Genomic DNA, 25,623 nt, shown 5'->3' with positions numbered 1-25,623 from the left:
TTTGAAAAATGTCATGAAAGCATCACAAATCTTTAATACTGACACTCTGTACTCATGAAATGCGTGTGCGCACACCTTACATTGCACCATTTTAAATAACAATATTAAAAGGGAAAAACATTTTGTAATAAACAGCATTTTTACTGATTGCACATGATTATGTTAAACTGTTCTATTGGTGTCACAGAGGTGACTTAATAGCTCCTATAACTAATCTCCACAGCTGACCTCTCCCCTCCACTGATGAAGCCTATTCAAAACCTGCTGTCCTTTGTTCATTTTAAGATCTTCTATTTCTGAACTGTTTTGATCATTTGATCATTAACATATTTATCAATGTACTTTATTTTAAATCTGAAAAGATTTCTCCTGTGGTTTTCTTAACTAGCATTATTTGAGTTATTATCTATACTTTCTTAAGTGCAACAGAAACTAGTTTTCATTGTTATTACTGTTATTTTTTACCTGATGCTAGATGCATTAGTTAAAACAAGAAAACATTCATAGGGTATTTGAGCATTGTGTGAAGAAACAGTGTTGACATTCTTCACTCCGACTTTAAAATAAAAGGGTGGCAACATCACTCTGAAGCAGGAAATACTATAGATCACTTCCACAATCTGAGTACATATAAACATTAATAAGAAAAACACTCCCTAGGAAATATCAAAAATTAAAAATCTGTTTATTAAATTAATGGGAAAGAGTTCTGTTTTATTCTATATTTACTCATATATGCACACATTCCCTATAAAGATACATGCATACATGGACACTTAAAATCCACTGAATACAAAATACACACCCACAGGACAAGCAAGGTGCCAATAGTCAAAACAAACCAAACAAAAACACCACAACCTGGAAAAGGTTAAAAAGCAACTTAAAAATAATGATATCTGGAACAGGAGCTATTCAAAGTTACTAACAAGGTCAAAAAAAGGTGAAGAGAAGAGAAGCAAGCATTTCATATGAGAAATACAGACTGTAATAAATGGATCCCTTAGGACCTGCAAGCAGGTTGCCACAAGCAAAACACAAATCCCTAGAGGGCAGTACATAATTAACAATTGGAAGATCTAGCCATTGTCACAAAGAAAGATGGGGAAGGCTACCCAACAAAGTGAACAATCATTTTGCTCTCAGATCAGCTTGCTGATGACCCTATAAACCCATGGTAATTGTTCCTCATACAATATTTTCCTACTTCCCATCACAAATGTTTTCCTGTATGCTGTTTAGTTGTCTAGTAAAGTGCTGGGATTCTAGAGGGGATACGACGACTCTATCTAGTAAGAGACAAGCAGAGAAACAAGCATTTTTGAAAGGGGGTTGAGGGGAGTTGGATGGTGAACTAAATCGTTGTCAATATCAGGAAGATACATTTTAGCCAGATTATAAAAGTACAAATACAATTTGAGTATATGATGTTTTGTGAAAAGCAAACTGTGATGCTATGGAGTCCATAAATCAGAAAAGGGACCAATTCATGAAAAACTCTGACTCATATCTCTGGGATTGATAGAGGAACATTTTTGTACTGTTGTTTCTAGATAAGTAACGGAGATACAATATTTGTGCATCTGCTGAAACCTCAAAGGTCATGCAACTCTAAACTGAGACGCACAGTTTAGACCAGGCTAAGAGCAGGTGAACACAATGTATAGTTGGTTCATTCAGTCAGGCACTGATCTAGCATTGAGAACCACGTGGGTGCATCCACACAGAGCCTCACTGACTTCCATGGCATATTGATCATATCTGTTTATTTTCTAGACCATAGGGAACGTCAAAGCTACAGTAATTCTATAGGCTCATATCATATCTGGGGCCTAGTTAACCCCTAGTATTACTCTAAATTTAGTATAGTTGCAACAGAGATAAACATGGCACATTCTTTAGTAATTTTGCAGCTGTTGAACATTTTGTTCCACCAATAAGTTACAGCTGGTAAATAATGTTAATGTCATTTATAGTAAAACTACATTTCTATTTATTACTTTATTTATTGCATATAGAGAACAAGGAACGAATTGCTATTGGCCAGGGTTTAAACATCTGGACATTTATTTCTGTGCCACCAGTTTGGTGATACCTAGGGACAATACGTCTCATAATTTCAGAGCAAACGTCATCAGTTTGTCTTCCAGACATTGCTTAGATGCCACAGAGCCCTTAACAAAAAAGTGTTGTTGCCATGAAGATCACTTCATCTAAGCCACCCCTGGAACTGCACTTAAAAATTCATGAAGATGACAAATCTTCACAGGCATGAGAATCCAAGTTAAAAAAAAGAGACATTAGCTCAGAACAAATCATTCACATGGCATATTTTCTCCTTGTTTTTTACATGGGGAAGCATGGACACCAAAGGCATGCGCAGACCCAGCGCAGAACACATTGATTAAAAAACCACAGCAGTACTTTGACTATCAAATGCTAATGCAAGCCTTCTGCTGGCTCATTGTATTTGTATGCAAGTATCTTTCAGTCCCCTGCAAAGTGGCTCTATGGATGGATTGCCCTGCATAGCTCCCTGTCCACCTGAGATAAAAGATACGTAGCTGCTTAGTATCTACATAAAACACTACTTTAACATTACTTCACATTTTATCAGTTCTCACAGATAGCAGGTGTTTTGCAAAAATTGTATTTACCATTAGTAGTCAAGATGCAACTCCAAGTAAGTTGCAGGTAAGCCTGAGTCAAAAGCCTGATCCAACCACCAACACCATCTGCCCCAAACTCTGCAAAAGGTCAGATCTGAACTTTGTAGTTCAAGCCCAACACCAATCATCTACACTGGCCATTGTTCTGTACCTTAAAACCACATCTTGCCCTCAGATGCATGTGACTCAGTAGGAGTACTAGACATGCATCTGAGAGTGGAATCTTGCTCAGAAAATCAAAGACAAAAAATAATATTAACTCCCCCAGGATGAAACACTGAAAGAGAAGACCACCACCCACCTCTTAGTTCCTTGATCCCAGGATTCTGCTGATGAGAACACTAACAAAGCTTTTTCTGTAGCTTGAGTTTCTGATAGCTGAACTCTATTACATAATATTCTTTAATCACTTATATTTTATTATACATAATAAATTTAAAAACACTTATTTTTACTTTTATAATTATGGATATATTCATAGTTACTTAGATGCTTCTTGGAGCTCTTCTACCCTTTTATAGAAATAAGCATTTAGGAAATTAGTAACAACATTACAGTTTTGACCATTTATTTTCTAAAGGTTATACATTTTGTAGTTTAATCTGTCAGTCACAATGGGGTAAAGTCCCATCCCTTCAGTGAACTACAGAAATATGAAATAAAGTTATCCACTAATTAATATATATATTCTTGAGGCTAAATTACTCTATAATACAAGTCCACTGACTTTCAGCTAATACATTTGGCCCTTGGTCAAGATGTTATGGCTACAGGCCAGCATGAACAATTGCCATGGTTAGGTCACAAATAAAAGCTGGCCACAGTTAAGCTTAAAATATTATGTGCACTTTAGTGAATTAGTTCATGCTAAGGCTGGGTGAATTCACCTTGCCTAATTTCTAATCCTCTCAAACGCAGAGTTTGAAAGTTAAACTCAGAATTAAATGATATTTGGTTTGTAATTCCTTAGCAGAGACTGTGAGATAAAAGACAAGAAAGGAGACAGAAAACAATTTTAAAAAATACACACATTGTGACATATCCTGTTTCAGCTGCTTTACACCACACACACAAAGCAGACAGAAAGTCATCTTAACAAGCTATTGGTGGTTTCCTCTGGTAAGGGAGGAAACCAGTCAATATAGGGAGCACATCTAGGGTCACAACATACAACTTTTACTGTAGTGATGGGAAGAAGCAAAACCCACAATCATGTGTTGAGTTACCACCACTGTGCACAGACATATATACACACAAACTAACTAGAGTCCTTCATTGCCCATAAATGGCAAGTAATCTCCCACCGTTGGCTGACAGAAAGTGGGTAATTCTATGAATAAAAACGGTATGTCAAAAGAAATTAAAACTTTTACCCGGCGACCATGAATAGCATATCCTTTATGAAAAGCTATCTGGAAAACTTCCAGGAGCTGGGATAGGCTGTTAAGCAGCACAAGCTTTGCTTGCCCCTACCTCCATCTCCAAGGAAGAGAGCATTGCCATACGGGGCCTCAGGAATGCAGCTGATCTGACACCTATGGAAATGAGATTAGATTATTTACAATATTTTTATTTTTACTTGATAGCAAACATTTCCATAGCATGTAATCGATCAAAGATTATGGGTTAGAAAATGTTAGTGTGATTTCCATCCTCCCAATATCTGGGGGTGGGACTTGGATCGGAGGTTTTTGTTTTGGGCCCATCTCTACTAATGATGTCATTCCTACAATTTTTTAAAAACACAATACCTGTGAAAGCTCCCAATCCCTTAATTTATACACAGAATAGGTGTGTGAAGCCATGGGCTGGACCGCTGCAGACATCATCACAAAACCCTACCATGTGCCTAAACTCTGACCTGGAAAGAATACCTCAGAGGCCTCCTGTCTCTATATATGCCTAGTCAGTCTCTGGCTTCTCTGCTGGGCTTGCCAATTAGTGCCACTGGTAATCTGTATGATGTGGACACCTATCCACTAGGAACTGGACTGAGATGACCTTCAAATACAGCCAGCAGATGGCAGTGATTTTTGGTCACTGTTGACACTGGATGAATTCAAACTGGTGACCTAGATATGACCGGGTCTATATATTCCCCAATTTGCCTGTTCCTGTAATTTCCATGTTGAAAAATGTTGAACAAAAACATCATTTAAGAGTGTCAATACAAAACAAACTCTGTATTGTAGTAAAAAGATAAGCCTCTATCATATGGCTTAATTACATTCCCACTTGAGTAAAATATAGAGTTCTTTTAGCTACCATAATTGATGAGGTTCTACTCTATTAGCAGTGAAGTAGCACAAGAAACTTATGCTGTCTCAGACTACGTGACATCTGGCCTCAGGCTCAGTTCAGCCTCTACATGCACTGCTTCCTGTCAGAGTAATTAAGTACATTTTTCTTGATTAACAAAAATCCAAACAAGATGAAGAGCTAATATGCTTTCTGCTCTGGATCCCAGTGGAAGAAGGATTTTTACATTCCTTGGAGATTCTCCACCATTGACTTGTATTTCTACATTTGTGTCAAGGTGAATCTAACGACATTGCTTAAAATAGAACATACTGCCCACAATTCATAAGTATCTTGAGAGGCCTTTTTACTGTGCCAGTGGGTACAGACCCACATTTTAGGCTTTGAGGATGGGGGGGAAGGGCAGGGGTTCCACATACCAACAAACAGAAATATTTTCTTATTTTGTATTATATTTCAATGAAGGGGGGAATTATTGGGCAGGGTGTGGGGATAGGGGATTTAAATTTCATCTATACTTTTGTGAACTTAAACACACCAGCATTATACAAATGTATGAAAACCAAAAGGTGAAACACTATATACAAAGCAAAACTAACTGGCCGATTTAGTTGTACTATTCAAGATGAATGGAATGCAAAAGCAGTAAACGGTTAACTTTAATAACTGATCCCGCAAATCTTAACACATGTGAGTTATCATAATTTACACAGATAGTGAGTGTTTGGCACACTTTTGGGCTAAAAAAATGTAACAAAGAATTAAAATCTAATAAAGCAGAAGACAATGAAGTTAAACCAGAGCTAAATTTGACTCCCTAGGTACAAAACTTAAGTCGGTATTAAAAATGACTTGTAAAATAATTTTATCAATAAACAATCAGCTTACAAAACATACAATGGATGCTCCAGAAAATCCTCCCAAAGGGGATTTAGTATTTTTTAAATGTAAATCTTCATTTAGTTCCCTTCCCACCCAGCCCCTGTTTTTTAGGTCTTGCAAAAAAGACACGCTGGATCAATAGCTCCTGTTGTCAATGACCTCCTGACATGGACTAAACAGGAGATGTCATATCCACCATAGAATCCCACTTCAGATTGGAATGAACCCGGGGGAGTTAATTAAGACCCCTTCCTAGAGTACTGTGTAGGTTTCTAAGATTTTTTTAAAATAGCCTTTATTTCATTCCCACACAGAAATGTAAAATGTTTGAAATCAATGTAATGCTGTAATAATGAGTCTTAAAATATCATGATGGGTCAAGCTGCAGTCTGCCTCAGGACTTTATGGTGAATTTGACATGACCAGCAACATGCTTGAGGGGGGGGTCACACTGAGAAGAAGCCAACAATTCACAGTGGGTCTAAGTTTCTTGACACCTTTAAAAGTAAAAATAGTTACATTTTATATTAAAACAGTGCTAAATGCCTGGTCACTTGGAGCACTCAGCACACAGCTCTAAAGATATGCGAGGTTATTTTTAATACCCTTGCAGGTCACCTTTAAATGAATTTGCACTTCAGTGATTATCTTTGTTAGCGCACACATTATACCAACCGAAAGTAAGGAAACTTACATGTGCTGTATGGCATCCTCAAAAAGAACAAGATTCACTGCAGCATGAAGCTCATTGTAGTGCTCTAATGAATCTGTTAAAATTCTGGTCAGCTTCTCCCAATCAGATACTGGAAAGTAACAAGGTTCTCCAACACCATGGGCAAAGTGGCAGCAAATTAGTGGCTTATGGATAAATACGTGCTCATCAACACCCTGAGGGTAACAATATAGAGATATAAACAAGCATTCACACAGCACTTTAACCCTTTATCACATTTTTCTCCTAATTTTAATGTTTAATGTTTAATGAATTTTTAGTGCTGGTGAAAGCTGCTGAATCGACATCTTTGGAGGCTGAAATCCTCTACCCACAAACCAGATACAGCATGCAGTGGCAATTTACATTTCCCCGTCATTCCTGCCAACAAGCCACAACTCTAACCTGGAGGGACTAATGTGACTCGTCTGTGCCTAGCGTAGATCACCTGAAAATGCCAAGGTCAGGACAGGCTGCAAAAGGAGAGCAGATCTCCCAAACTGGTGGCTAACACTGAAGTAAATCACCAACCAGTCACAAAACAGTGCTTGATAACCAGTGTGGGTGATCAGAAGAAGCTAAAAACAAGAAGCTACACAGCCCCATTATTGCATTTCAGTCTCAGGCTCCCAATCAGCCACTAGGTCCAGTAAATGGACAAGTTATTAAAACGCTATTCCCTTTCCCAAAAAAGTTCTCCTGACTCCAAAGAGTCAGCCACAGTACCAGATCAGTATGAGTTTGGATCTTACCCAAAATACCACGCTGCCAGCCAATCCTTTAGTAACTAAAATGAAAGTTTATTATAAAAGGAAAGAAATAAACTGTGTGACAGGTGTTATATGATTAAAGCAATCAGATACATACAAATGATTTGAAAGTCCATATATATCAGATTTTCAGATGGGGTTTGCAGGCTTGTATAGTTCCACTCATGTACATCCATTACCTGCTCCATTCAGTTAGATACATTTTTGGGTTACCAAAACATGAATATTTGCCTTCCATAATGTGTGTGTTTAATAGGCAATTACCGACTTGTTGTCAGAGCAGCAGAAATTATATAATAAGACTGTGTGGTTGCTTCGAGAACAGTGATTCCTTTTTCTCCTGTTCTCTATTATTTATGATTTAATTTTTGTTGAGATAATGTTTCCTATTTTATTTGTCTCTGACATGCTTCTCTCCCCCCTGTTCAACTCCGTCTCACTATGTTTTGCCAGGACCACATTGTGTCTGCATAAGGTTCCATTTTCTAGATCGTCTTTCTCTCCCCACCACTGCCTACCTCCTTATTACCTCTGACACATATTCCTAACTAACCCACTAATACACCTGAAGGACTTCAGCTCCAGGGCTACTAGTGATGTTACAGATAAGTGAGTCTTTAGTCCCCTACTATCTCGCTTAAATTTGATTCCAATTCACTGTACAGTTTGCCAGGCACCTTAGGGTACTTTTTATTGGCTAACACTTTCCTACTCTAATCCTCCATTTTTCCTGACTGATCACCATTGGTTAACAATAACAGGGATGGAATCATGACCCACTGAAGTGAATGGCAAAACTCCCACTAACTTCAGTGGAGTCATGATTTTACCCACCATGTCTACTTGTCTCCAAAGTTATGAGGTCATTAATCTCTAGGCTTCAGCAGCTGAAATTCTGTCACACACAGTGTTAATGCAAAAGGCATTAACTTTGGCCAGCTAACACCATCGTGTCACCCTGGCAGGTCCAGCAAATGGAGTGCAAAGTAGGCGGTTCATGTAAGCATACCTTCCCGAACTCCTTCATTCAGGGACACTTATTGAAGCCCAGAATTCTACCCCTGGTGTGAGGAGTGATTAGGAACCTCCCTGGGCATTTTTGACATCAGGGGAGTTTCTTGGGAAAATTTTTCCTTCTTTGGTGGTCTTCTGATCCAGTTGTACGAGGAGATCTTAAAATCGAACATCCAGCACTGCCTGCATCTAAACAGATGCAGAAAAAGGAGCTGTCAGGGACCATGCCTTTATGAATGTGAAATAGCCCCCGAAAACTACAGAAATGATCTAAGGGCCAGATCCTCACCGGTGTTTAAGCATTTACTCCCTTTGAAATCAATAGAAGTTAAGTGCCTAAGTATCTGTAAATAAAAGTCACACTATCAACAACACTATGTGCTATGTCCGCTCTGCTTAGGTGTCCCAAATTGTAAGCTCCCTCGCACTCTGGCAGATTCCCACAACTGCTGTCTCACATTCTTGCTAGCCTCTTATGAGCCTAACACTACCAAATATGTTCTCACTTACATCGATCGTGGTAGGTGAGTTTATCAAAAGCCAGCCAGAATGAGTAAGATATAGTGAGGGCAGATCACCTTGAGACTAAAATAAGAATGTTCTTCTTCCATCCCTCCAAATCCTTTCTCCCACTTTTAGAATCAAACAAGCACTGAACTTTCTGATATAGTCTGTCATTAATTTATATTTTCAAGCTCCTTTGTGCTTTCTGCTTCCAACAAAGCACAGGCACTATCAGAAATCTCAGGAGAAAACTCGCTCTTTTGAAAGTTCCTGCGAAATATTGTCGGCACAAGACAGCTGGATAACTGGGTTGAACATTCAAAATTTTGGGCACAAACTGACATTGTTACACTTGAACCAGGTCTTGCAAGGTTCCAAGATCCTTCTTAGAAAGCATGAGAGCCCTCACCTCCCACTAACATCAATGGGAGTCTTAGGAGATGCTCAGTTCCTTGCAAGATCATCCCTCTTGAGATTCACCCTGAAGAAACGTGCAGAGTAATATTGTCCCTGAACACTCAAAAAGGACACACACAGCACATAGCCATGTATAGTGATTACAAAGACAGGAAGTAGGAGCACAACATAATAAGGATGTGATGGGGTGTCTACCCCACACAAGGCCTGAAGGGGTTAAGTGGCTAAGTGGGCCAATTAACCCCCTAGGTTGCACCTGGAGGAGGATCCAGGGAGCAGGGATTAATTAGAGATGAGGCTCAGCTGGACAGAACAGGAAGGGCCAGTATAAAGCCAAGGAACTGGGAGCAGAAGGGGGCTGCAGCGAGAGAAACTGCTGTCACTATCAGGGTGAGAGACAGTAACGTAGAAAGTAGCCCCGGGATCCAGCAGTAAGGTTCAGCACTGCGCAGACTTTGACTGCTTGATGTAAGATCCCTGGGCTGGAAGCCAGTGTAGAGGGCAGGCCTGGGTTCCCCTACCAGCCACGGGACAGTGGTGCCGTTAAAGGGCAAGAAGAGGAAAGACTGCCTGGGACAGTGGCTTCCCAGAGGCTTTGTTGCCCTGCAAGAAGGGGACTACAGTGACCTGGCTGGAGGGCCAAGCCACAGAGCAGGAGCAGTTGAGTCCTGAGAGAGTGAGATAGAGAGTGGTGGAGTGAGCAACTGCAGGAAAGGTGTTGGACTGGCAGAGCGAATCTGCATATGCGGTCAGAAGGAGTACAGCACCCCACGATGAGGGGAGGGGGCTGTGGTTTGCTCGGTTTTCTTTTTAAAAAGCTGGCAACCTCAGTGCAGCGCAAAAGCAGAAGTTTCTACATTCTTTAGATGTCAGGCTTTGTCAGAGATCCTTTTAGGATGACCATCTTAAATTCAGTTTAGAGGAGGTCTGGAATGCGAACCTCTTTTCATCATGATAGCTTTCATGGCTGCTAAAAGTTTGGTGTACTCCGTACACCTACACATAGTAAAAATCCTCTATTAGACTTTTAATCACAAACTTCTGACATATGAGTGATATGTCCATTATCAACAAGCACTGAGTTGCCTTACAATTTAAAAAAATCGCTCTTCTATGGCTGCATAAATGTTGAAGTCCTGTTTTAATCAGGTGCAAGGGTGTGTATTCTACTGGTACATTTTCACTCCTTACATTATCTGGTGGGGATACACTCCTTACCTCCCAAGATGAAGCTCCTGCATCCTACATATCCTTCTGCTGATGGGGATGTTCAGGGACACATGGTGCTGAACTATTCTCTATGGCTTGTGTGTTAACATAAGGGAATCTGATTGCAAAATATTTTGGAGATTATCAACTCCTGGTGTTAACGGGGGTTATGTGTATGTATTTATATGAGGGCAGTCCCCAGCTCAGTTTGACTAAAGACTTTAACAAGTGTAACATAAATCATATAAACATTTACAATGGATTGTGGAGAAAAAGGGTGATTGGTCTGATCCTATACATAGCAGAGGGAACTGTATTACCTGGAATATGTGTGTCATGTCTCTTAAATTAAAAACATAATGGAATCTAATAGCTGTGAGTAGAAAATTCTGAGCCGTTTTCTGATGCAGACAAAGTGCAGCTTGTGTGGGTGTATGCTGACTGATTTCAGTGCACTGTAACTGATGCCCCAATGCCAGAAATAGCAATGGATGATCCTGCTGGAGATGGTAGCTAGACCATCCATTCTTGGGAAGTGGGCAGCAAATGCAGCGAAATGTTTCTGAACGAAAAGAAAAATAAAGTGAGTGGAGAAAAGGATAATTATTTCTTTAAACATCACCAGTATATTCTTAATAAAACTGAAAACCTTGGGAATGAAAGCAGGATTTGAAAAGGTTTTTGCAGCCAAAGCACACAGTGTTAAATATCTTATTCACTCCCTGTCTCACTCTGTGGAGATCGTAATTACTATCAAGTTAGTATTTAACCTATCAAATGAGCCTGACCTCAGGGCAGTGCAGTCTTTTGCACTGCACTAGTTCTAGCTCCAAAATACCTGCTAATCTAGGTTTGTTTAATGAATGCACACGGAGTTGGGATATTCTGAGGACTGAATGCCATCAAAAATTGCAAAAGCCAGGACATAAGACAGCAGATAACAACTTAGCACAACAGTGTAGTGTCAGGAAGGAGTGGCTGTAATTCTTAGGAAGGACATTATATTGATAATTGATTATTTATTTTATTATAAATACACTAATGGTTCTTATCAATATAATGATAGTCTTTTTTTTTCTTTTAAACAAGACCATGATAGCCACAAAAGTGTTCAGAAAAATTACAATGATTTTTAGCAAGGTTTTTCAGATGCATCTCAAAGTACACTAGGACACACATTTCTGGGACTCTGGCTGCTTCTGCTTAGTGAAAGCAAGGAGCATCAGGAAAAGGATTTGGGAGTAGATATTTCTCAGTGATTATCTATTTCCGAAACAAAACTTGACAAGCGCTAACGAGAAATAGAAAACATGTCAGCCTTACAACTGCTGTGAGGGTAAGTCTACATAGATGGCCTGCTCCACCCCTCTTCCCCCCAAAAATAGTCCATGTACCTCCAAGTATAACACATATCAGGACTATAGAGATGATACTGCTGCCTAGGATGGGGAATATCACATAGCAAACCATATGAAGCAAAATTCACAGTATCCAGCTGGGTATTGAGAAGTGTAAGAACAGAGCCCAAGATATAAATCCTGCCACCAAAAATAAGGACTCACCTCTTAAGTTCAGTAAGTTTGCTTCATGTCACTCTGTTGGCAGAAGACAACCTGAAAACTGTCTATTGTAAGATCTTCCCGGTGCAAGGAAAGCCTCAGATGGTATAGAATTGATATAGCCATTCCCATGTCCCCTTCCTACAGCTGGTATGGGGAGCAGCCAGGGAATCTCTATGCTCCAGTATCCCACAGTTGTCCCAACAGACCGCTGAGGCTGTTAGTAGCCAGTGTAAGTGAGAAGAGCATAAAGTAGAACAATCACAGAGAGAATAACTATAGAGTGCCATGGTGTTATTTTAGAGCCACTTTGTAGACTATAAGCCCATTTTAAATATCAGATTTTCAAAAAGGAGTGTAGTAGGTCAGCCCACAAACCTCTGTATGGAAACAACCATTTGCATGTGCAAATTAATTAATTATGCACCGGTGTCCCCTTCTGCATGTCAATTATTCAAACTACATGCACAGCAAATAGCAATTTGTGTTTGTAATTTCAGTAATACCATATGCAAATGGATGGTTAGATGTGAAATTTCAAAATCTGCTGACACACGTAGCTGCTTGCACACACAAATACACTGTCATAGGGTGGACTGGCCCTTTTAGGGAGTTGGACTCTGCTCCACCTGTGTTTTGTTATCCACCCCTCCCCCAATGTGATGGATTTGTGTATGGGACTGTGGGCGGTTGGGTCACGTGAGCCAACCTGATAGCAACATGGGGAGGGCAGGACTCCCTATAAAAGGTAGCATGCTCAATTAGTGAGAAGGAGAAAGACAGAGGGATTTGGGGTAGGCCCAGAATCCTGGCTGGAGCAATCTTCAATGAGAGGCAGGAGCAGATGCCTTAAGAGGAAGAGGGTTGAAGAAACAGCAGACAGGAGGATGTTGGTTTTTTGAGAAAGAACAGCTGAGCCCAGCCAGGGGCTGAACAAATGAGGCGTGAAGGAAAGACTTATTTTGATTTAAGTTGACATCAGATCTTTTAATAAACCAGACCCCAAGAAGATGTTATCTGACTTGCCCACGAATCTGGATAAATTCTTGTAACCTCAAAGAAAGGGGAAAATTGAGGCAGCAACAGGACCCGACACCAATTCAAGTAAGACCCTGTTACACATACATTTTTACAAACACACTCACTGCACCTTCCTTTGAAAATTAGGTCTTAATATTTTGAACATGCAAGTCCCTGCATGGAGAGTATCAAGATTTACACTCCAGCACAAGTGCAAGTGGAAGCCATGCCTGTGTGCAAGGTTAACCATGAGACATAGAAAAAGACCTTTTTACTATAGGAAAGATAATCACCTCATTAACAGTCCCTTTGACCCAATACACCCCCATCAACAAAAAACATACCAAACCAACACTCAATCCTGAAACTAACCACAAACAACAAAAGCCCTAACAAAAGCCAATTAACAATCTTAAAAACTAAAACTTTGCCCCAAGGAGAGTTTGTACCCTGAAAAAGGAAAAGTGCCAGACTTCATGAAGTCTACTAGGGACTTCACTATTGCCATTGGTTTTATGTGGAAGGTGTTCAGATACTACTGTGTTGGGAAGCAGAATAAAACCCTAAAGGCAGGCCAGACAGACAGACAGTTCTCCATGCTAAGCAGAAGTAAGTTTGAAGATCTCTCTCTTACTCACTACAGGGTCAAAAGGACGGCACTTGTGCTGAGCATTGACATATCTCAAATGTGATCCTCATCACGCTAATCAAATACTTATCTTTGTGGCCTTATTTCTGCTACTAGGCGGGGACAACTTGAAAGCTGCTTTCATTAAAGCAGGATCAGGTTTCCCTGCGCTCCCCATCCTGCCCATCACTTTTTATCTGGTGCTTGTATTTTGTCACTTCACACTTGTGCAGTGCAGGATCAAGCTCCACATGTGCAAGCGTGTAATAAAAAGTTAAAGCCTCTCACTCTCAAATTAAAATAGCTCAAATGAGAAACATTTACTTCCTGGAAGGAAACACATTTTAACAAAATGCAGCTCTTATAGCACCTACCAGAAGACGCTGAGTTACTGAAAACTTCCAGCAGTCGGATTCAGGCATGTGACATACTGACAGTTGTAGATTTCTTTTCAAATCAGTTTCTGTCCGTCATACCTATGTAGTTACAAAATAACAAAGGGATAATAAAGTTCAATTGTATATTCACAGTTTGAAACTTCTATTGACGGATCTTCACACTGAATGCTGCTTCAAGAAAGTCAGATTATATAGCCCTGTGTTAAAAGAACTGAAAACCCTCCTTTGTTAAAACTCCCTTATGCACCATTTCGAATCCTTTAAGGGACACCGTCAAAGTTGACAGGCTCCAAATTTGGCCTCCTCTCACCAAATTATACTGGCAGATTTAAAATAACCTTCAAATAAGGGGAAAAACCCAGCTGTCAGCCACTCCAAAACAAGGGCTGCTCCAGGGGAGAGGAACAAGAGCCAACAACAATTAGCCCCTGGTGTTTGGTGTTAATCAGAACTATGGGTGCACAGAATGTGAGCTGATATATATGTGCCATGCCATCTTGTGACAGAATGTTCCCCTGTGTTCACACCCTACACACTATTGTAGTAATTTTGTACAAGTCACGTCTTGTAAGGCATCATTTGAAAACTACTAACTTACTAGTCAGTATCATCCCAATATAATGTGTGGGGCAACATTATAGGTAAACTTATAAGATTTCTCTTTATGATGCTATTAACACATGTCCCAAACCCCACAGCCCTGCCCAAATAGAAGCTGGCAAACAGGTCTGTCCTAAACAAAGGAATATGTGTTCTGCTTAATTTGCATTTAAACAGTAAACAGAGTCTTCAGGCAGGCAGAGATGGAAACAAAGAAAGCTCAACCAAGCAAGAAAAAAACAGCAGGGAATATCCTTCCACAGTGACTCTTTATCTCCTAGTGCCCTACTGGAAATGGCTTTCAAGTGGAGGGACTGAAACTATAAAAAGCAGGGACAAACACCCCAAGGATTTCCTCTCTCTCCCCCTGCCCATCGCATTCACTGCACCTGAAGTGACAAAGGAAGCATTTATTGAACTCTGGAGGAAGGGTCCTGACCTGCAGGGTTTGGTCAGGAAAGTTGCTGAAAATATATAGTGAGAAACTTTGCTTGAATCTGATATAGTTTGTTAGATATTAGTAAATGTCTTATCTTTATTTTTCTTGTAACCACTTCTGACTTCTATGCCTCATTACTTGTACTCAAAAATCTGTTGGTAGTTAATAAACTTGTTTTGTTGTTTCATTTAATCCAGTATTTGTTTACATAGAAGTGTCTGAATAACTATTTATGATAATGAGCTGGCATATTATTCCCTTTAGGAATAATAGACTTAATATAATTTGTACTCTCCAGGAGAGGGCCAGGCAGTCCAGGAGGTACATTTCTGGGGGGAAATCTGAGACTGAAGGTGTGTTAGGGTCACTGCAGTGTAACCAAGGCTGGTGAGAGCCAGAGTGTAACCCAAGTCTGGCTGGCAGGCTGCCTTCCACACAGATGATCGGGGTGTGGCTTGCATGCTGGAAGGCCGTTTGTGAGTGGCCCAGGTGGAGCTACTTCAGCAAGGCATTGTAAGGCATCCAAGGTTGCAGGGCAGAAGTGACACAGCTGTGCATTAGTCTGGACTGTACCCAGATATATCAGACATCTCTTCTGCTCTCCAGTCATTGCAAAATTGCCATGCTCCCTGATCCACCTGCAGGGGAGAGACCTTTATATGTTTGGCCTGTTAATTTCAACATTCTCACTTATATTACTGAAAAGGATTTCTGTTCTCTTCTGTATCACAGTTTCATAAGAGCCCTTTCAAGAAGGAATATCATATAGAACTTATAGCACAGGCCTCCTGGGTTCTATTCTAAAGGCTAACCTGAAGTATACCACTGTTGTACTATGACCTTGGGCAATTTATTTACACCTATCTGTAACTAGATCTGATAATATTCACCCAATTCCCAAGGGTGTTGCGTGGTTTACTTTGGCCACCCTAATACTTGTTCAGACCAAAAAAAACCCCACACACTCATGGCAGTAGTTTGTGTAAGGACTGAGCAGGATTTCATGACTGCCCTGTCATGTTTATATAAAATGCTTTGAGATCTTAGGATAAAAGATTAAAAGCAAAAAGCAAAAAATATTGTCATAATTAACTTCCCTATGAAACTTCTGCCAAAAAAAATGGGGGGGATGTGAAATCCCTGACTCAAAGCACAAAAGGATATATCTGTTGCCATAGACATATAGGTTTTAGGTGAATATACAGCCTATCTACATGGAAAATGAGCTGAGTCAGGGGAAATATTTCAAGTTTATCAATCTGATTTGTAGGAGGCACATTTTTCATGAAAATATTGTTAGTCGTTTTGCTGCATATTTGCAACAGCAGCAGAAGGATGGAACAGATCTGTCCCACTCAAGCTGTTCCATTGTACCCAGCATGCAGTGCATCATTCAAAGATGTTGTGTAGTAACTGAAAAGGACTTTGGCCACCATGTAATCTTCTGATAGCCTGGTAACCTTATCAGACACAAGGACTACTTTTCCCACCCCAGCATTTCCAATTAGCGTAATTGGCTTCCCCTTCTCCAAAAGTAAATCTACAAAAAATCTCAGGAAAACTGTCTCAGCAGTATAAATCAAGGCATACGTATGTTAAAGACAAAGTAAAGATGTATGTTATGCAATTTAGAGACTTTAAACATTACTGTAAATCACAATAGTTTGTCTCTAATACTTCAATATAGTGACAGAAAAGTGAATTAATATACAAGATTAAACAAGTGGAAATATATAGCAGAATTTATATTTATCATAATCTTAATTTTGCAACAACAGCAAATGATTTTTAACACTGCAAAGATCAGAAGTTAAATAGATAGTCTAGTAAGATTACATTATATGGCATTTGTAACTCAATGTGGTAGGACACTGCATTTTCCTGTCACTGGAAAGATAGTGAAATATAATATTAGAATTACTGCAATATCTATAAGCACATTTTCAAATATAAATGGCATGCTATAAACATAACTCATTCCACTACCGTATGATTATGTTGAAATAATATAACATGGCTATAAATGAAGAGAAATGATGTTGAATTGCCTCACCAGCCAGTTGGAATGAAATACTATCCAAGAAGATCAGAATTAAAATTGGGAAACTGAGTAAATACTGTAGCAATACTTTTATTCTCAAAAAAATGCACCAATTTCTTTTGAAAATAAAATTGCAGCTATACTTTAATATTTATCACACCAGGTATTTCATTCACACTGTAGAAAATAGCCATATCATTGGCAGAAATGAAGTATGAAGTCAGCTTCTATAGCAGATAAAATTAGAACCTAGTGAGTGGCAGGGAAGAGAGATTTCTCTCTACAAGGCTCCATATAAAAAATAAAATATAGAGACTGTAATGAACCATTATTTATACAAACCTGTGAACTGGAGAAGGCACCCAGAAAAATATGTATTCTTGATGTGTAAGATGTGTTTTTCATATTGAATAAATCCCACAGCTTCAGTTGTGTTCCAATTGTCTGGCTGTGCATATGCATCATATTAACACAAGTAACGAGTGTCAAGGTCTCGTGTGCTAAAACAGCATTGCCTATGCATAAAACAGCATGTCTAGTGGTCAAACATGGCAATGAGATGCAGGGTTTCTGAGTTCTTTTCTAGTTCCGTCTTTAAGATACAAATGTATTCTTGAGTAAGGCCAGGTCTATACTATAAACTTAAATCAGTATAACTATGTAGACAGGTAGACAGTGCTATATGGGAGGGCTTCTCCTGTCAACATAGCTACTGCCACTTGATGAGGTGGATTAATTACATAGAGGCACAGCTGCACCAGCGCAGCGGCATCCCTGAAACATTTTATGTGTAGACCTGTCCTTAGTCAGTTAATCTCTCTGTGTCTCAATTTATCAACCAGCATAAATAGATACACTACTAGTTAGGTAATTCACAGGGATGTTGCAAATTATAATTAAGGTCTTTTCTTTGAAATCCTAGGGTGTAAGGTGTTATATAAGCACGAAGTATGTTAACACAGAGAGATGGTAGACTCTTCTTGGTTAAGGCTGCAATCATCTTCCATTGTACAAAGCATTTTCCCTTTATAACTTTGACTTGAAAATTGGTTTGGCCTAAAATTTGCCATGTTTCCACTGAACGAAAAGGACCATGTTTCCGTCTCTGTCAATAAAGCCGATTGAGGAGCCAAAAAAAACAACAAAAACAAACCCATCCAAAATAAGGTGACAAAATATTTTCATCATCAGTCACCCAACTGACTATTTTCTAAAGTGAAAAGAAATTCCAGGATCTGATAAAATTACTCCTCCTCCCATGTTTCCCTCCAAAATTCTCCACTGGCCTACAGGGCATTGTCCAGATAGGGTAACTCAGAAACACAGACTTAAATGATTTGCCAAAGGTTACACTTCATAGGAGGTTTGTGGCTGAGTTTTGAACAGAACTCTGATCTTACTGGTGGTAAAAGCTATGTCTTCTATGACTATACAAAAGAGAACCTTAAAAGATGTTTAAAACAAACCAAACAACCAACAAATTTTGGGAAATTACAAAAACCCATTAAAACTGCTCAGAGGCAACCATGTTCTTAGCTATGACATCATTTTCAAAACTCATGTAATTTAAAAAACAAGGCAATTAATAAGTAAGGACTAGAGCTAAGTGAAATTTTTCAGACAAAACTTATTTAGCCAAAAATGCATATACTGGTTGATTGAAGCAGTATTTAGCGAATTTGTGCCAAATTGTGACTGGAAAAAAATCTAAATTTTCTAAACAAAACATTTTGATTTGTTATTCAGAATTTTGCTTCAATTTTACTTCTAAAGATAAAAAAACCTCACAAACAAAATGAAACAAACTTCTTTTGACTTTATTGTTTTAACAAAAAATTCAAAAAAGAATAGTTTTGGGTCAACCTGACTTTTTCCCCCGAGGTTTAGCCATTGAACCAAAAAATTGTTAATCATACCACTCTGGTAAGGACATCATACATTTTACACAACCCACATAACAAACAAATATTTTATTAAGTATTAAAAATCCATACTTCATCACAACCCAACCAATATAAATGTAGGCCATGAGCCAGCCTGATCTCTCAGAACAAAGCTCCTGTCCAGCAACCAGTATATTCTATTCATCAAGCAAGGAGACTAATGTAATGTTATAGCACAATTTTCCTTGCCACAAACCTTTGCACTTATCATGCTCTGCAGTACTGCCATTTTTCTTCAACTGAGCTGTCAGGCCTACCAATAAGGAACTGCAGGAGAGCTAACTACAAGAAAAGGCAAAGAAAAAAAGGGTGGGGAACCTGGAACACTTTGTTCTATGTTTAAGTGGAAAAATAGACTGAAAACCCCCTGCAGATAAAAGGTGTTGGGGAAGAGATCTTAAAGGCTGTTATAAAGTTAAACAATTAAAAAAAAACGTGGTGAAAAAAAGACAAAGAGCAGAGACAAGAAAACTTTAAAGATGTGCTTTAATTGCTAAATTCTGATCTGGATTTCCAGCATTCCCCAAACTGTGGAGATTTTTAGATTCAGAGTTCTTCTCTAGTAATATATAACAGCAGCAAGAGGAAAGAAGTGAGAAAATACAAAAAGCAGAATAAAGTAAAACAAGGAAGAAAAAGGGATGGATATAAACCAAGTGTGGAAAAACAGAAAAAAAAAGCAGTAGTACAGTATTGACTTTACAACAGCTGGACTTCTTCTAAGGTTACGTCTTAACTGACGGCGGCAAATTCGCCACCATCAGATTGATTTCTCTGGATCGACTGAGTGGTCAGTGAAGACCTGCTCATTCGATCCAGAAATCAACGTATTAAGACCACCTTCTCAAGTGGCATAGCGCTGTGTCGATGGGAACGTGGTTCCCGTTGGCGCAGTGCAGTGAAGACGGCATGCAGAACAGAAGCAGAGAAGTCGACGGGAGTTACGCAAGTTTTTTGCGTAGCTTGCGTAACTCCGGTCGACTGCTGCCGAATCTTGGAGGTAAGTGTGGACAAGCCCTAAGACTCAAAAGGATCACATTGCAAGGGCATGTGCCTGGTTTGCCCAATCCCAGAATCTTTTAGCCAGCACCCTCATGTCCCTCACAGTGCGGGCTTAAAAGGCAGAGCAACCCCGTCTGCCACTCAGTTCCTTAACTAACATAGAAATCCAGATAAGGGCTCAATATCATTGGGGAAGGAGGGCAAATCATGGAATCCATGTAGACAACACATCTCCTCCAGTTACTAGAAGGTAAGTAATTTTTCTTTTTGTTGTGAGCACTTTTCCATGTAGATACCCCTCAAGGAGGGGTGTGATTGGAGTCCCTGTCTGAATGATTGTAGAACAGCTCTACCAAAATGGGCATCTGATCTAGAAGCTGTGACAATGGAGTAGTGACTGGTGAATCTGAACTGGTATAACTAAACTCCAGGGATAGGGACACCTCTTCAACAATCTACAGATGCTCTTTGGACCCAAGTGTAATATCGCTTACTTGACAGGGAATAGGCAATTTATTAACAAGTAGGAAATTCTAATGCATTCCATAACTCACTTAGATATCAAATGGCCTGTCCTTTAGATGCATCACGAAAAGCCATGAAAACCAATATGATTTGCAGAAGGGTTTTGTTCTTGAAAGATAAAACACTGTATGAGGTAGTCCAGCCATTAAAACTTGAATTTCACCCACTTTATGAGCTGATGGAAGGGTAACTAAAAATGCCATTTTATTAAAAAGGTGATGCACAGAGCATAATGACGTGGCCTCCGAGAAGGGTTCATCAAAGATGAGAGTATAATATTTAAGTCCCTGGTATGGAAAGGTTCCTTGATGGAAACACATAAATTAGCCCTGTAGAAACTGTAGGACAGGAAAAACTGAATGACTGTTAACAGGTGGATGATATAGTGTCTAGCAGAGAGAACTGAAATGTTTCAATAAAAATAAGTAGTCCAAGATATTCAAAACAGAAGAGTCAAAGTTGCACATGATTCTGGGTAGTCCACAACAAGAAACTTTCCTTTGTGTGTCTATGTGGTAGAGGCCATTGTGTTCTGTAGCAATCAAAACATCTTGTACAGCTGCTGGACAGCTTCTGGCCACAGAATTCAATCAATTAATCTCCAGGCTGCCAAATGGAGAGAATCTGGGGATGGGTGTAACAACAAGCCCTGTGAGATAGTTTGCGGTAGGTCTGGAAGTGAGAGAAGTGGATTGGGTGCCAGGTGCATCAGTCAGAGGACCAGAATTGACATGCCTAAGGCTGGAGTTATCAAAATTACCTGAGCTTTTTCCTGGCAAATCTTCCTTAGAGTTTTTGGGATTAACAGAATGGGGACAAAGGCTTTAAGCAGATTCTTTTCCTATTGAATTAGAAATGCCCTGCCTCCTCTGGAGCGAAACACTGGACCCTTATGTCCCTCTCACCCACAGATTATGCAGAAACGGGAGGAGCTGCACATCTCAGACAAGTCAGAGAAATAATAAATATAGGCAGAAAATTAAGGGTACCATGCTTCCCTCCCCTCACAAGTGAAGAGGAGAAGAATCTCCGCGATTTAGCTCCACAGCAGGCTCTCACCATTCCTCAAGGCCCCTCAGAGGGCCCATCTACAGTGATCCAGATCTACAGGGTGAAGTTGGGGTTAGCCAATTTCTGTGCTGACTCCTTCCCCACTCCTTATAAGACCCAAGGGGGCAAAGCAATACAGGTTACAACTCAATGAGTCAACAGCAACTTGCCTGGGTTTCCCCTTGCGTTGTGAAGCATCTACACCCACAAGGGGTGTTCTCAGGGGCAGCAGTCATCAGGGAGCCCCTGGCAGCACAGATCCTGCAAAACCCATGCTATTAATGGGCCAAGGGGAGCTGAGGGCCAGGTAACAGTGCAGTAGCAGTAGGTGTGGTCTCCACATGGATGGCTTCTGGTAAGCATTGAGGATTCCAGGGATTTAGGGGGCTGAACCCAATGCCTCTTCCATAGAGGGCAAACCCCATCACAGTAAAAGAATAAGGTGAGAAAATTGCATTGAAACCTTCTGATAAACAGGGATGACTCACATAGGAAAGCATTTCCAGAGGGGTAGCTGTGTTAGTCTGTATACAGCAAAAACAACAAGAGTTCTGTAGCACTTTAAAGACTAAGAAATTTAATTTTTGTAGGCATAAGCTTTCGTGAAACTCAGCTCACTTCGTCAGATGCAAAGGTAGAATGATACAGTAAATAGGAAACATAGATAAACAAGTGCATAGAGAACAATAGGGGAGGTGGATGAAAGCCGGGTACTTGAGGGCTAATGACAGTCATTGAGTAGGAGATGAGAATAGGAAAGCATGCATCCCAAAGTAAGAACTGTGACAAAGCTCTTCCTCTGCCTCTGTGGGTCCAGCACTTCCCTCTAGTGGTGGGTGAGGGTAATTCAGCCTCTCAAAGATGCCTGCTCCCTGCTGACTCCCAATCCCATCTCTGGTTCTGCTAGGTCCTTGCCTCTTCACTGGGGCTCTCGCCCCTCCATTGGGGGACTGGGCCCCACCCTCGACCCTGGCCTCCAACCCTGTTGGAGGCCCAGTACAATTTGAGTTGCTTGACCACTGTCCTACAGGCTTAGCATAGCATTCAGTTGCTTGTTTGGCTATTCTGACCCCTGTAACATGACATCTTTCAGCTGGCAGAGACTGAATAACAGTATAGATGTCTCAGTTTCTGCATAGCACGGCCCATAACAAGACAAATACAGATACTGTTTGCTTGCAGCTGCACATAGATAATGGTTATGGGAACAAGAAGTTATCCTTGAATGTCTAGGATACACTGTTTTATTGCCAAGGGGCATACTTTTACTATGCCCCTCCTATCACCAGATATTGTTTTGATGACCCCAATTATTATGGTGAAAATGAAATGTAGTTAAGGTTGGAAACCCCAATGTAGGTAATTAGCATATATGATAATGAGAAAGAAATAATTAGGTAAAGGTTGTTTATGGAAGGGTATAAGTAGTTACCACTTAGCCAAAGGGGGGCGCTCTATCAACACCTGACTCCACGGGAGGTGCTGCCGGTTGGACCAGAGGATCCACTGACTCCCTGGCGGGGCCCCTGAAGAAAGCCATTCCTGTATACAGCCTTCTGAGTAACTGCTTAGCTCTCCAGGCTTAGTGAGTATGATATATTGTAGTTAATTTTAGGCTTTGTATCTAAGTGGTATATGTATAGAAAACCTTGCACATTAAACCATATTGATCTGCAAATCAGGCATACCGTGTCTCACTGGTATTCACACTGATCACAAAGTATCCAGAATCAACAAACCCAAGGACCCTTCAAGTAGCAGCCTTGTGTCCCAGGCTTCAGAAAAGCTGCTAGATTCCCAGGGTTACTTCCCTGTGCCCCTTGACTTACTGTCCGTACCCTGCTTGGACAGGTGCCCCTCCTGGCCTCCTTGCCAGGAGAGGCTCTTGGCTTCTGACAATCCCTCTGGGCGTGGTAGTACCCAAACCAAATGTGCAGTTCAATTTTTCCCATCTGGCAGGGTCTTTTCCCTCAGGCTTCCTGGCCTGGGAAAGGTCCTTCACCCTCTTCGGGCAGGGATTTCCCTCCCACAGTCTTGTACCTGCAGGGTTCTCTTCTGCCAGCATTCTGCTCCTTTTCCTAAACCCTCCTGGCTCTTGACAGCTCACTCCCACAACTCCAGCCACACCCTCTCTCTGGATGGAGGGGAGGCTTTTAACAAGTCCTAGGCTGGCCTTGATTGGCACCTGATCTATTAATTAACCTGGAATAACCCCTGCTCAGCTACAAGGGGAAAAGGGACCTACTGATCCTAGGGCTGATATATCGGCCTTCTAGCACTCTCCGGTAGCTGTCTGGTCTGACCCTGTCACAGTATCCATTTATCAAAATGCAAGCTACAATATCTGGGCAAAAAATGGCATAATGCTGAACCATGCATTCAATAAGAGAGATAAAACGGAAAGCAGGAACACTGGAAGAGCCCTGATGGAGAGAGCAATCAGCAAATAACACTTGAGTTTGTATTACAAATGGCAGGAAAGAAAAAAAGATAGGATCTTAGCTATAAACAAAGAGAAGCACAGAGCAAGGAGGTAAAAGTCCCTCTCTACTATGCATGATTATGTTGCAACCTAGAGCCCTGCAGTGGGCCTGGACCTGCTGCCATAATAGCAGGAGCAGTATGGGAGCGGGATTAAAAGCATCCCTGCGAAGGGCTCTAGTGCAACCACAATGGAAAACTACATTCAGTTTTGGCCTCCTCATCATTACCAAATCTGAAGAGGTTCAGAGAAGAGCAGCAATAATGACTAAGATAGAGTTGGTTGAAAAGTAGGTTTTTTCATGAAAATTTTTTATTTTTCAGCAGAAACTCAAATACAGAAAAATTTCAGCTGATCTGAACATTGTGATTTGGAAATGCTGCCATGGAGCCACACAGGAGTTGTCGTTCAGGTGCTTTGTGCTCCCATTCTCTTCTATAGTCTGGGATCCCTGGTTGGACTACAGCTCCCATGATGGAAGTCATTGGCCAGGGTGTGTCCTGGGAGATGTACAGTTGAGCCCATAGAGGAGAATAGGGACACGAGGCAACCAAACTACAACTCCCAGAAGGCACATTTCTTAATCAAAATGACCCTATAGTCAACATTTTTATCAATGAGCTGGAAGTAAATATAAAATCTCTGCTGCTAAAATTTGCAGATGACACAAAATTTGGTGGAGTGACCTAGAATCATTGGTAAGATGGGCCCATTCAAACAAAATGAGTTTTAATATAGCCAAAGGCAAAGTCATATAATCTAAGAACAAAGAACGCAGGCTATACCTACAGAATGGGGGGTCGGGAGCCTGGATCCTAGTTCTGAAAAGTCTCTAGATAAGACTAGGAGGCAGGGCTCACTTCTGGTTTATGTCTTATGTTCCTAAAAGTTCACACTTCTGGGTTTCAGCCAGCCATGCTGCAGGTTCTCAGGAAGGGATTGTTTCCCCCCAATATATTCTGAGCCACAGAAGTGATCCAAGGGCTGGAAAAAATACCTTACCAATCAGAGATTGAAAGAGCTCAGTCTGTTTAGTTTATCCAAAAGAAGACTGAGAAATTGACATGATTATGATGTATAAATACCTTTGTGGAGGGAAAGTACCAGGTATTAAAGGACTCTTTAATCTTGCAGAGAAAGGCATAACAAGAAACAATGGTTGGAAGCTGAAGCTAGGCAAATTCAAATTAGAAATAAGGCACATTTTTTTAAACAGTGAGGGTGGTTAACCATTGGAACAAACTACCAAGGGAACCGGTAAATTGGATGTTTTTGTAAAAGATATGCTGTAGTTCAATTAGAGTTGATTCAAGGAAGTCCTATGGCAGGGGTTATATGGGTCAGACTAGATGATCACTGTGATCCTTATGATCTATGAATCTATTGGGGACTTCAAATCAAGACTAAATGTCTTTCTGAAAGACATGCTTATGCCAAATACAAGTTATTGGGCTCAATACAGGGGAAACTGGGTAAAATGTAATGGTATGTGATATTCAG

At 40.4% G+C, this 25,623-nt stretch overlaps 1 pseudogene; it reads right to left on the bottom strand.

Annotated features, from left to right (window-relative positions):
- The window catches only part of LOC137152986 (dynein beta chain, ciliary-like), a 201,167-nt pseudogene that overhangs the window by 92,435 nt on the left and 83,109 nt on the right, over positions 1-25,623 (bottom strand).

Source organism: Emydura macquarii, unplaced genomic scaffold (assembly GCF_026122565.2).
Source record: "Emydura macquarii macquarii isolate MOO-44397 ecotype Brisbane River unplaced genomic scaffold, CSIRO-AGI_Emac_v2 contig_1253, whole genome shotgun sequence".
Classification (NCBI taxonomy): domain Eukaryota; kingdom Metazoa; phylum Chordata; order Testudines; family Chelidae; genus Emydura; species Emydura macquarii.
The sequence above is the reverse complement of the archived record's forward strand: the minus strand, read 5'-3'. Positions and strand labels throughout refer to the sequence as shown.